The sequence below is a fragment of the Phyllopteryx taeniolatus genome, chromosome 5 (assembly GCF_024500385.1).
Source record: "Phyllopteryx taeniolatus isolate TA_2022b chromosome 5, UOR_Ptae_1.2, whole genome shotgun sequence".
Lineage (NCBI taxonomy): Eukaryota > Metazoa > Chordata > Actinopteri > Syngnathiformes > Syngnathidae > Phyllopteryx > Phyllopteryx taeniolatus.
In genome coordinates this window covers 25,000,212-25,012,443 of record NC_084506.1, presented here as the reverse complement: position 1 = coordinate 25,012,443, position 12,232 = coordinate 25,000,212, and the positions used below count along the sequence as shown (strand labels likewise).

General features: G+C 38.5%; 1 long non-coding RNA gene across 2 annotated transcripts in view; it reads right to left on the bottom strand.

Moving 5' to 3' along the window:
• Window positions 1–12,232, bottom strand: part of LOC133478267 (uncharacterized) — a 250,615-nt gene that overhangs the window by 72,755 nt on the left and 165,628 nt on the right. Inside the window, exon 1 of one of the 2 annotated variants that reach the window (XR_009788638.1) lies at window positions 11,847–11,917. The exons of the other annotated variant lie outside the window; for it this stretch is intronic. This is a non-coding gene — a long non-coding RNA (uncharacterized LOC133478267). Of the gene's footprint in view, window positions 1–11,846; window positions 11,918–12,232 lie in introns of those variants that run through there. 2 annotated transcript variants of the gene reach the window in all.

The following is a 12,232-nucleotide window of genomic DNA, read 5'->3' as shown; positions in this document are numbered from 1 at the left end:
CATTATTATTCATGATAAAAATATCCATCCATCCATTATCTGTGCCGCTTATCCTCACAAGGGTCGCGGGAGTGCTGGAGCCTATCCCAGCTATCATCGGGCAGGAGGCGGGGTACACCCTGAACTGGTTGCCAGCCAATCGCAGGGCACATATAAACAAACAACCATTCGCACTCAAATTCACACCTACGAGCAATTTAGAGTCTTCAATTAACTTACCATGCATGTTTTTGGGATGTGGGAGGAAACCGGAGTGCCCGGAGAAAACCCACGCAGGCCATGGGAGAACATGCAAACTCCACAGGGGCGGGATTGAATCCCTGTCCTCAGAACTGTGAGGCAGACGCTCTAACCAGACGCCCACCGTGCCACGGTGATAAAAATATATTGAAAAGAATTACTATTAGCATGGTTCAGACTATTACAGAATAGTAGCGTAAGCATTATAGTATAAAGTTACCATGTAATTAGAATTATTATTAGAATTATAATTAGAATTATTACGCGCCCTTCACTTGATATTTTACGATATGCCAATTTTTGAGCATGGATACCAGCAATTCAATGCCATGTTTTTTTTTCATAGCTAGAAGGGAATTCCTGCCATGGAAAGTTGATTTTCGAGGGTTCTATTGTACTCAAGAGCGCATTACACACGAGAAATTATGGTAGGTTTTTTTTCTATGCTGAATTAAGAATTGTAATAAAAAATTACTTTGGCCCTCGTAATTTTACATTAATCTTTACCAAGCTGTTAAGAAAACATCATCCATCCATCCATTTTCCGAGGCGCTTCTCCTCACTAGGGTCGCGGGCGTGCTGGAGCCTATCCCAGCTATCATCGGGCAGAAGGCGGGGTACACCCTGAACTGGTTGCCAACCAATCGCAGGGCACATACAAACAAACAACCATTCGCACTCACATTCACCATCTAGTAGTGAAATGCAATGGACTTAATGGTGGCACATTTGCTCATGTTAAATTGAGGTTTTTGTATGTTTAAATCAGTTTTCATTTCTGTCAAATGGGAAATATTAATCAACACTCTCCTCCCCCCCCCCCCTTTTTTTGTACTCCACATCACGACATATTGTATTGAAGCTCTACCGAATTCTTTGTACAGTACTCATCTCCATTTCCCTTCCTCAACTCACTTCACAGGACATTTCCATGAGCGCTTTTTGTATTTTTCTGCATGGGTTTATTCAAAAGTAAATTACTAGGGCAGTAACCAACGCCGGACTCACCTATTTGTGTGTTTAATTGGCCATGTTGTCGCTGGAGTTAATTGGTTCTCCGAGTCCAGGTAGTTACTAAATGTTTGGCAGCATTAGAACCTCAGCACTTTTCCATTAATGGCGCGTGAAATGAAATGTTTGATACTGCAAATAAAATCAGTGATATTCAAGGATGTTATGGTTGGTAATGTGTTGAAACTGCCATTTAATGGGTGCCGGAAGATTGGGGTAGTGTCAGCCGGAACCGCCTGGGCCCTCTCCTGACATTCCTAGTTGCCTCTCCATTCCCTTAACGACTGTCGACACTGATTACACAGACCCCCCGAAAGCTTGGAGCTGGGGAAACGGTCTCTATTAGTAGTCCAATTAGAGGCATTAGCATTTTCCACTTCATTTTGATGCAGTGATTATGCAGCACAAAATATAAAGCTCATATAGAGGTAAATCAGTCAGAGAGAGAAAAAGCACTGGATACAGCATATTGATGGAATGGAGGAAACTTTGCAACAGCATGACAATTTACTCAAACAGAATAATTATGCTAAACATGAGAATAAGGTTCATTAAAAATAAAAATAAAAAACAGGATTCTTATGCCATTTTTTTCTTCTTGTGTTTCTATAGGATTTCTACCTACATATTATCCTACATTCAACTCGAAACATGCGGGCCCGCCTCTCCGTTAGATTTAGCACATATTTGTGCCCATTTTGGGAGATGTCTTTTATATATATATATATATATATATATATATATATATATGTGTGTGTTTATTTGCTGCTATTAGCTTGCAGTTCCAGTTGGAATGGTGGAGGAATGTGTCATGTGTTGTATGATTAAAGAGTCTTTGTTGGGTTAAAGGGAAAGGTTTCAAAGACAGAGGTGAGGCCATCCATGATGTACTTTGTACTTAGGCTTAGAGACAGTGGCACTCAAAAGATGACAAGAGGCAGAGCTGGAGGTGGCAGAGTTGAAGAGGACTGCCCAGGTTGGGTAGGATTAGAAATGTGCTTGTCAGAGGGACCGCCGAGGTTAGATGTTTTGGACACAAAGTTAGAGAGAGTAGACTTCGATGGTTTGGTCCAGAGGAGAGATAGTGAGTATTTGTTAGAAGGATGATGAGGATGGAGATGCCAGACGTTCCCAAACGTTTATTGAATGTTGCTAAAAGAAAAGGTGATGTAACACAGTGGTAAACATGACCGTGTCCCAGCTTTTTTTGGAACTTGTTGCAGCCATAAAATTCTAAGTTAATGATTATTTGCTAAAAACAATAAAGTTTATCAGTTTGAACATTAAATATCTTGTCTTTGTAGTGTATTCAATTAAATATAGGTTGAAGATGATTTGCAAATCATTGTATTCTGTTTTTATTTATGTTTAACACAACGTCCCAACTTCATTGGAATTGTACAATAAATGTGGACATCCACCTGTTGCCATTCATATAACAGAATAAGTTCTGCGAGTACAGTATATCAGCTTTGTGTTGAACTACACATCCCCAGATTTTCACACGATGTAAGACAATTTGTGAATAAATTGAGCTTTTTGTGACATATTTGTTTGGTTCTGTGCCGTGAGAGTTTTCTAATGTAAAACGGGTGCTTTGGTTCAATAAAGGTTGGGAAACGCTGGCTTGCAGTATGATATTCCAGGAGCATTTGTAACATCTATAAATACAACATGCATAAAAGGAAAATGCACCTTGTTACGTACAACTTTCTCAAAGTAAATATGTATACATTGTTGCACTGTACATTTTGCTGTCCCGTACTAGAACTCCTGTTGTGGGACTTATGCAAGCAATTAATAGCATATTGATACATCTTCAAGATTAATTTAATTCTATTAATTGCAAACAGAGATTGCTTCCGATTGAAAGTCATTGCAATTCCCACGATGACGCTGACGTTGACAAATGGTGTAAACAAAACGCGACGCCTTTAGGTGACTGACAGCTATTAATGAGCACAGTAGTGTGACGCTATCAGGTGAGCATGGAAATGAGGCCTCAATCTCTCCTCACGAAAGGTTACGTTCCCGTTTGGTAGAAACACACGCAGGCGGGCCAGACGGTCGCCATGTAATTGAATTCCCATTTTTGAAGTGCTAAACGGATGGTGAGAGGTGACAAATCAGGGTCAGACGATTTTAAATCCAAGTCAATCGTGTCTCACATCAGCACACCGGCAGCATTTATTCCACCATAACATGTATAGAATCTCATTTGGAACGGTAATAGGGAGTGTAATCTAGTTTGGTTTTCATGCATTTTTTTTAATCCTAAATGTACTGTAGTAGTATGTGAAACATTATAATTAAATGATTTGTTACCTAAACCCCCCTGTTATGTTGTGGGTCAAATTGACACATGTTTTAAGTCAATACAAAAATGCAATTCAATGTGTGTTATCAACATATACTGGATATTTAAAATGGTTCATTTCATTTTATGTGCAAGATGAGTTACAATGAGAGCTAAACAATGTTTATGATTGAGGGTTGATCTTAATTAGCTACAGTTCTTCTATCTACTGTATGTATGTATGTATGTATGTATCTTATCTATCTATCTACCTACCTACCTACCTCTCCATCCGTCCGTCCGTCTAATCATGTTGTTAGAGTATTTAAAAAAAGTACTAAATATTACACCGAACCCAACTACTTCCCGTTTTAACACTTAAGCTGTGTTATATAGTTACACAACATATTTTATAACAATTATTTAAAGGCAAACTTTAGAAACATCCATCCATCCATCCATTTCCTGTACCGCTTATCCTCACTAGGGTCGCGGGCGTGGTGGAGCCTATCCCAGCTACCTTCGGGCGAGATGCGAGGTACACCCTGAACTGGTCGCCAGCCAATTGCAGGGCATATATAAACAAACAACCATTCGCACTCAAATTCACACCTACGGGCAATTTAGAGTCTTCAATTAACCTACCACGCATGGTTTGGGGGTGTGGGAGGAAACCGGAGTACCTGGAGAAAACCTACGCAGGCACAAGGAGAACATGCAAACTCCACACAGGCAGGGCCGGGATTTGAACCCCGGTAACTTTAGAAACAGCACTATTAAAATAATTTTAGCAACAAGTTATTACAAGCTCTGATTCAAATTTCAAGTCAGAGGATTTTGGATCATATAACTAAAGTCATCTGATCATCTTATCAATGTTACATACCGTATAATATATATAATTTTCAAAAATACCTAAATAGTTCTTGTGATATTGTCCTAAATGTATACAAGAGCAACTCTCCAATTAATTGAGATTCAAACTCATGTGATGAAAATCTTTCATTGATTAACTGTTGTAATTTATTTGCAAATTAGTGTGTCAATGATTTAAACGCCCAGGGTTAAAATATCACTTAATATACTTGAGCTGGGAGTACGGGGGAATAAACAAGGCGTGCAACTTGTATATAATCTGTATGAACGCGCGGCTGTTGTTTGTGATAAATATTCAGTCGCTGATGAGCGGAAGAGATAAGCAACGTGTCTTGGGGAGGTTATCGGGGAGGTTGCCACATTTGGATATATTTTATCAGAGTTTATCTGCCGTTTATCTGCCCGGCGCGTGGCAAAGCGCAGAAATCAAAACAAGGACAAGATTTGGAATCAAAATGAGCTACTTAGGGAAATCGATAAATCTTTCAATGTAACCTTTTGTGTTGATGGACAATTATGCTGCATTTAAAGTGCTTTTAAATGTTAACGGAGCCATTTTTATAGTATATGTCCTCAAAGCCTGTGTTCACCTCACCCAAATGCCTGCCTTTCTTTTTTATTAAGGAAATGTCAATTATCCATACCGTCTCGGATCATTAACATCAATGTATGACATTATATAGCAATACAATGCACAGGAGGACTGAAAGGTTGAATGCTTAAGAATATCAGATTAGCCATAATATATTGAATAAATCCCATCTGTGCAGCCTCGCTGATTTGTTTTGATGGAAAACACACTTTACGCCGGCTGTGTTTCCGTCAGTAAATAAGTGAATGACACAAATTGTATTTCCTCTCACCTACACCTGAGGGGAGCCAATCAAATTGCAGCACCCTCGCCACTCATGTTATACCTTTTTGCCAATTAGGGCTGCCGAAGGTGGGACCTCTTTTGAAAGAGTGGCTTTTAGATTAATCATATTATCCGTGGGTTGGGAAACAAGAACGCTTCTTGACCTCTTCTTCCATAAGAATCCATTATCTTAAACTATCGCAGTAATCCTGGCTTTGGGAGGGGTCTGGCAGGGGGAAGCGAAGGAAGCAAGAATCAAGCCTAATAGATAGCAAATAAGATTAATCTATGATCTAAGTGCCGATTACACTTGGACCTGCCCTTGAACACCCAGGTGCAACCTTGAGATCTGCATCCGCTCTCAGACACCAATTGGATTGAAAAGTCCCTTAAGGGTCCCGTGCGGCCGAGGCACATTTGGCCAGGACCCCCCCCCCCCCCCCTCGGAGGTGAAAGGTCAAGCAGCTCAAAGTTGACCAGAGCCAAGGTGTCAAATGTGATGTGTAATGGTGGCTTGTGACAAAACCAATGGAAGAAACATTCATGGGCTGTACCCACATATTCTTCTAATATGATTTGGTGCTTCATTAAGCACATTTGAAACTTCCATTATTCATTTATTCATATCAAGGTGAAGATTTAACACTCCCATTATGTTGCGGGTGAAATTGACCCATTTTAAAGTTAAAAAAAATAAGAAAAAAGAAATTTAGAACACAAAAAAATAAGAGGGGAAAGTGTGTGTGTGTGTATATATATATATATATATATATATATATATATATATATATATATAATTTTGATTTGACATGGTATATTAAATATATTGACACAAGAGACTAAAAGGAGAGGCCAGAAATGTTGAATTAATTCACTTTATTTTGCTTTTGTTTTTGCAGATATCACACACTATTGTATTTTTCCTTTTTCACAGACATAAACAAACACATTATTTCACCCCAATTTAACACACACACACAAATAAAGCATGAATATGTTTCATTACCATATTGGAAAAAATGCTTATGTCAGAATTTAAAACAAAATATAGTCCCAGTATAAAATGTTATATAAATTGTATTTATTTTATTCAAAAAAAAAAAAAATGCAGTATATTCAATAACCTGTTATTTATTCATTTTTTTATGGTTAACCATACAATGGGTCAAATTGACGCACACAAACATAACAGGAGGGTTAAAAGGCATGCTAGTAGACTTTTGGGGACCGTGAAACATATTCACAAATCTCCTTTCTACTCTAATTAACCACAAAACATTGTAATAATTGTTTTGGGATAGACTGCACGTTAAAGATATGCAGATCAATACATAAGACTTTGCCTCTCCGAGCTGAAGACAAAAACGGACAAGGGGATCGATCCACGCCTCGCCTCAGTTTGACTCCGAAGCTGACTATTTGATTAATCTACCAGGGCTAGCCCAGAGCGAAGAGTGAGCCAGCCGTACAACAGCTGATAGTTTCATGCCATTAGGACGGCTGGGCTAATGAAATTTCATTTAATTTGTCAGGAAGACAGTGCTAATGTTAAAAAGCTTTTGGGTAATAAAAAAAAAAAAGAAGTAGTGAGGAGCGATGTGAAGGAAAGCCTTAAGTAATTACTCGCTGTATCTCAGGTCCTCATGATGGAATATTTACATTACTGCCACCGAGGTCCCTAAGAGTAATTAAATTAGCGAGGGGAGTAAGCTCTTTATTTCGACATTTTTCTGAGAGAAAAAGCTTAATATGTGAAGAAAGCCACTTTTCCCTGTGATGGAATTGCCTTGCATCCTTAGTGAGTATCTTTTATTTCATAGCATATTAACCCCGCTGTTATGTTGTGGCTCAAATAGACCTGCTTGAAAACCTAGATTTAAAAAAATTGGATTTAAGTTATTGTGCTTCTGATTTTGTCAATTTCTTGAAGAAGAAAAAAGAAGGAATATTTCATATTTTTGAAAGAATAAACGATGAACGGGGCGGCGCAATGGTCGGCTGGTTAACACATCTGCCTCATGGTCCTGAGGAGTCGGTTTCAAATCCAGCCTCGCCTGTGTGGAGTTTGCATATTGAGTTACGATGAGATCTAAACAATGTGTATGATTGGTTTTTTTCCTGACACTTTTGGATAAAAAACATGGCCCTGGTCAAATTGACCCAGGTACATTATTTTTTCTTCGGTGAAACAAATTTAACAAGAGAGTTGATCTTAATTAGCGACAGTTCTTCTATCTACTATATGTATCTATGTATGTATCTACCTACCTACCTACCTACCTACCTACCTATCTCTCCATCTGTCCAAAAAAAACCAGAAGGAATATTTCATATTTTTGGAAGATTAAACAATGAACGGGGCGGCACAATGGCCGGCTGGTTAGCACATCTGCCTCACAGTCCTGAGGAGGACAATCCAGCCTCGCCTGTGTGGAGTTTGCATGTTCTCCCCGTGCCTGCGTGGGGTTTCTCAGAGTACTCCAGTTTCCTCCCACATCCCAAAAACATGCGTGGTAGATTAATTGAAGACTCTAAATTGTCCGTAGGTGTGAATGTGAGTGTGAATGGTTGTTTGTTTATATGTGCCCTGCAATTGGCTGGCGACCAGTTCAGGGTGTACCCCGTGTCTCGCCCAGAGTCAGCTGGGATAGGCTCCAGCACGCCCGCGACCCTAGTAAAAATGAATGAATGAATAACCAATGAACGGCTCACACTGACCCGTGAACATGGTTGGTAAGAAACGAGACCATGAACTGGACAATGGAGACATGTTGAGGTGCAGACTATACCTCAAGTCTTTGTGTTGTATACAGCATTTTGAGTATACAGTATTAAATTAACATGTAACATCCCCCAGTAGGTTGCGGGTCAAATTGACCCATTTGAAAATGTCGATTTCATTCAAAAATATTATTAACTTTGTTCTGATGGCTTCATTTAGTTCATTTTCTTTTAAAAATATTCAGGTGATATCATATTTTGTGATGATTAAACATAGAGCGTGACAGATTACTTGTGAACATTGTTGCTAAGGTAAAGATTCAAGCCTGTTACCCTTTTATGCATCATTCTGAGTCCAGTGTATTGAATTAGCAAGTAATGACCCTCTGTTTAAAATCAAGATTAACCATCCTGTGATATATTGCTCCTTACAAATAAATAAATAAATAAATAAATAAATAAATATATATATATATATTTGAAATGTGCTTTTTAATTTCAGATAATAAAATCTAACAAGGGTCATATTGACCTGTGAAAATTGTTGGTACCTATTAGCCTTTTATGCACCATTTTGAGTATGTTGAATAAACAGGCAATGCCCCTGTTTAAGTTAAAAAATCATGTTGTGGGTCAAATTCACTCATTTGACAATGTAGATTAAATATATATATATATATATATATATATATATATATATATATGCTGGTCTTATTTTGTTTCTCAAAAAAATGCATTTTGTCATTATATTCTTGATACTTAAATGCAGAACAGTTGTTAAGGTACAGAATCAAGTCTTTTAGCCTTGTATGTATCATTTTCAGTATACTGAATTAGCAGGTAACAGCACCCCTCTTTAAGATCAAGATTAAACCCTTGTCATCGCCACAGGGGTGACAATGGCAGAAGTTAAGGGAATGAATGGCACCACGGAATAATGACTGATGGCTTTTATAGCGGTGAGAGAGGGTTAAGCGTAATGCTATTACAGTTTATTTTCCAAGGGTACAGGCCTCATAATGGTGTTAAAAAAGGTCTTAAGAACAAAATAATCATAAATCGGGCGGGCCGCGTGTTGCGTGTGACATCTCTATCAGGTCACATCGGCATCCTTTCTCACTCCATTCCAGCCTCACCAAGACAGATGTGCCAGAGGTGCCACAGCGAATGTATCTGACTGCCGGCTTTCTCTAATGAATAACTTCCACTTGAGCTCCTGCAATGTAAGCACAAAGTCCGCCTACCATGAATCTACGTCGATAGCCGACATAATATAAAGGCGACAACACTTGTATGACTTCCATTTTCTTTGGTTTCTATTGATTTTCAGTTAATAACGCAGGGAAATACTAAACGGTCGCGCTGAGCACCTAATAAATCCTGTCTGAGCTTTTTTATTGAGGCGAATTTAATAAAAGCAGCAGGCAGGGCTTGGGGATTTGTCGCTGTGAGTGCAGACAAAAAAAAAAAAATCAGGATGAGTGAGGAAGGGTAAATCCACCGCAAATACGCAACCACAGAAACCTGGGCTTTTTTTCAACCTTGGTTTCATTAGCTGTCACTAGAAATAGGCATTTGACTACATTTCTTTGAACAACTATGGGGGAAATTAAAGATCAATTTAAAAAATGTATACAGCGAACCACAGCCTTTTTGCAATTCCACCAAATGTATGAAATTTTTTTTCTGCGGAAGCTAACGAAAAGCTATTCACTGAAGAACTCAACTTTTCACTTATTTTTGTATGGTTTCTGAAAGACCCTAAGATGCCCGAAAAAAACCACCCTGCACCTTCTAAGGCATCATGTTACCTGTGGAAGCACTAGCGTTGACCACTGGCTGATAGCCTGCCAGCTTGACAGCAAAAAGCAGCCTGACGGAAGATTCAAGTAGAGAAACTTGTGGGATTGACGCTAGTGAAAGCAGGGTGCTAAACCTCTCAAAAAGATGCAGAGAAAGGGTTGGATTGCTATTGTAAATGTGATTAGCTGCTAATGGCTACACATGTAATCGTCCTTGCACTTCCATTACATAAAAAAAAATGTTTTTTTAATAATCTATAGGCTACTTTTTTATGGGTAATGTGGTAAAATGAGTTTGAAATTATAGTGCTACGGAATCATAATTTAGTGTATAAACTATTTGGGGGCATCACTAGGTTTGAACACTTTTTTTTGTTTTTTTTTTTTACAATGAGGGCAGGCATTGGGGGGTTGTTGCTGTTCGAACTTTTCCATTTTCAACCATTTTTGTACCTCGAAATAGGGCACATGAATTTAGTGGAGGTCCATCAAATGCACATCCTCTCATCAGAATCAGAATCAGAATCAGAATCATCTTTATTTGCCAAGTATGTCCAAAACACACAAGGAATTTGTCTCCGGTAGTTGGAGCCGCTCTAGTACAACAGACAGTCAATTTACAGAACACTTTGGAGACATAAAGACATTAACAAAAAACAACAACAAACAACAATTGTGCAAAAAGATGCAGAGTCCTCAGTTCGAATGGCTAATATCGCAATAGTCCGGTGCAATGACCATTGTGCAAAGGGCACTGAGACTTCAAGGAGTGTATGCGGTTTAAAGTGACGAGTAGTGCGATAATCTGGGACAATGGTTGTGCAAATGTTACAGATACTCCTCAATCAGTGTGCAAATGGAGCAGATACTACTCTGGCATGAGTGGCCACTATATGCAAATAGTGCAGCACGGCGAGACAACTACAGTGAGTGCACGAGTAATACATAATACAGAAATGTGACAACGAACTCAAGTCAAAAAAAAAAAAAAAAAAAAAAAAAATTGCCAGCTTGTAATGGAATTGTAAGTTAGCTGTTCAAGAAGTTGATTGCAAGAGGGAAGAAGCTGTTGGAATGTCTACTAGTTCTAGTTTGCATTGATCTCATTGTTTCACGGAAGGTAATACTTGGAAAATCCCTTTACCACCTTGTTTTAGAATTTTTCAATTCGGTTTGGATTTTGTTATAATTCCGACAAAGGTGAAAATGTACCTCAATTTTGGCATTGAAAATCCCATGTTCATAGGATTCCGAGATGATAGAAAACTATAAGGAGGTGATTCACTATTATTATTTTTGTTTTCTGTGAAGATTGAAGTAATTCTGACAATCATGGTGCTCTCAGTTTGATCATCAAAGTGAAATGCTCAGAAGGCTCAATCGGACACCATCCTGTCTAAACGTCACATTTCGGTATCAACGAAAAACAAACATCCGGGCATTTTTGTACCAAAGAGTCAAGGTTTCGGTCACAAGTTTCCTCATGATTTACATTGATTTTTGGTCAGAAAATCTTGCCAAATTATCGACATAAAAAGTAAAATCCTTAATCCTTATATGAGTCCTACAAATCATGGCTCATTTTATTCGTGAAACAATCCTCTATCCAATGACATCGTCTGTTTTGATTTCAAGGTATTTTGAACATTTTAGCAACATACCTAGCGTAAATTCAATTCAACTTACTTCACAATAAGCAGCACAACACAAATGGTAAAGATTTCCTCAAAAAAGAGAGGTTTCAAGATGTTTAATGCCACTACCAGTTAAAGTTTAAATTAGAGAATTGGACGTTGTGTATGTAAAAATACACTTAATTTTGATTTAAGGTCCGCTAGCTCAACGCTAACAAACAACGACCAAATGAATGGAAAACGCCATTGACATGCTCACAGTTAGCATCGACAGTCGCGGTTTTAGAACCCTTTAAGAAACGGATATTTGAAGTGATATGGTTGAACAACGTAGATAAACAGATAATATAACATTACTGGCATATATTCCTCATCCTCGACAAAAAATGACTAATATTACAGCAACTTACTGAGTGGTGCCACAGCAGAAGAAGTCTATTCTTCTTCGTTTGTCTGGATGACTGTAGTGCCTCCGGGTGGCCAAGGCCGGTACACTAGATGGCGATTTGAGATGAGTGTTTTAAGTTAAGAAGATGGACACAGAAGGAATTAAACTTGCATCTCAAGGCACCATTGTATATGCAATTCTAAATATTTTGAGGGGGGGCGTTAACTACTCATGGAGTTTCACATCAGGGCTTGTTCCCTAACACTTGGCAATATTTATAATATGAATTTAATTCCTGAATGTTCTGAACTCCCGTTTCAATAAATGCCATGTGTCATATGGAGCAGAATAATGCTGGAAAGAGGGTTAGCCATGACTCAACTTCCCAAAGCCGACAATGTGTTGTTG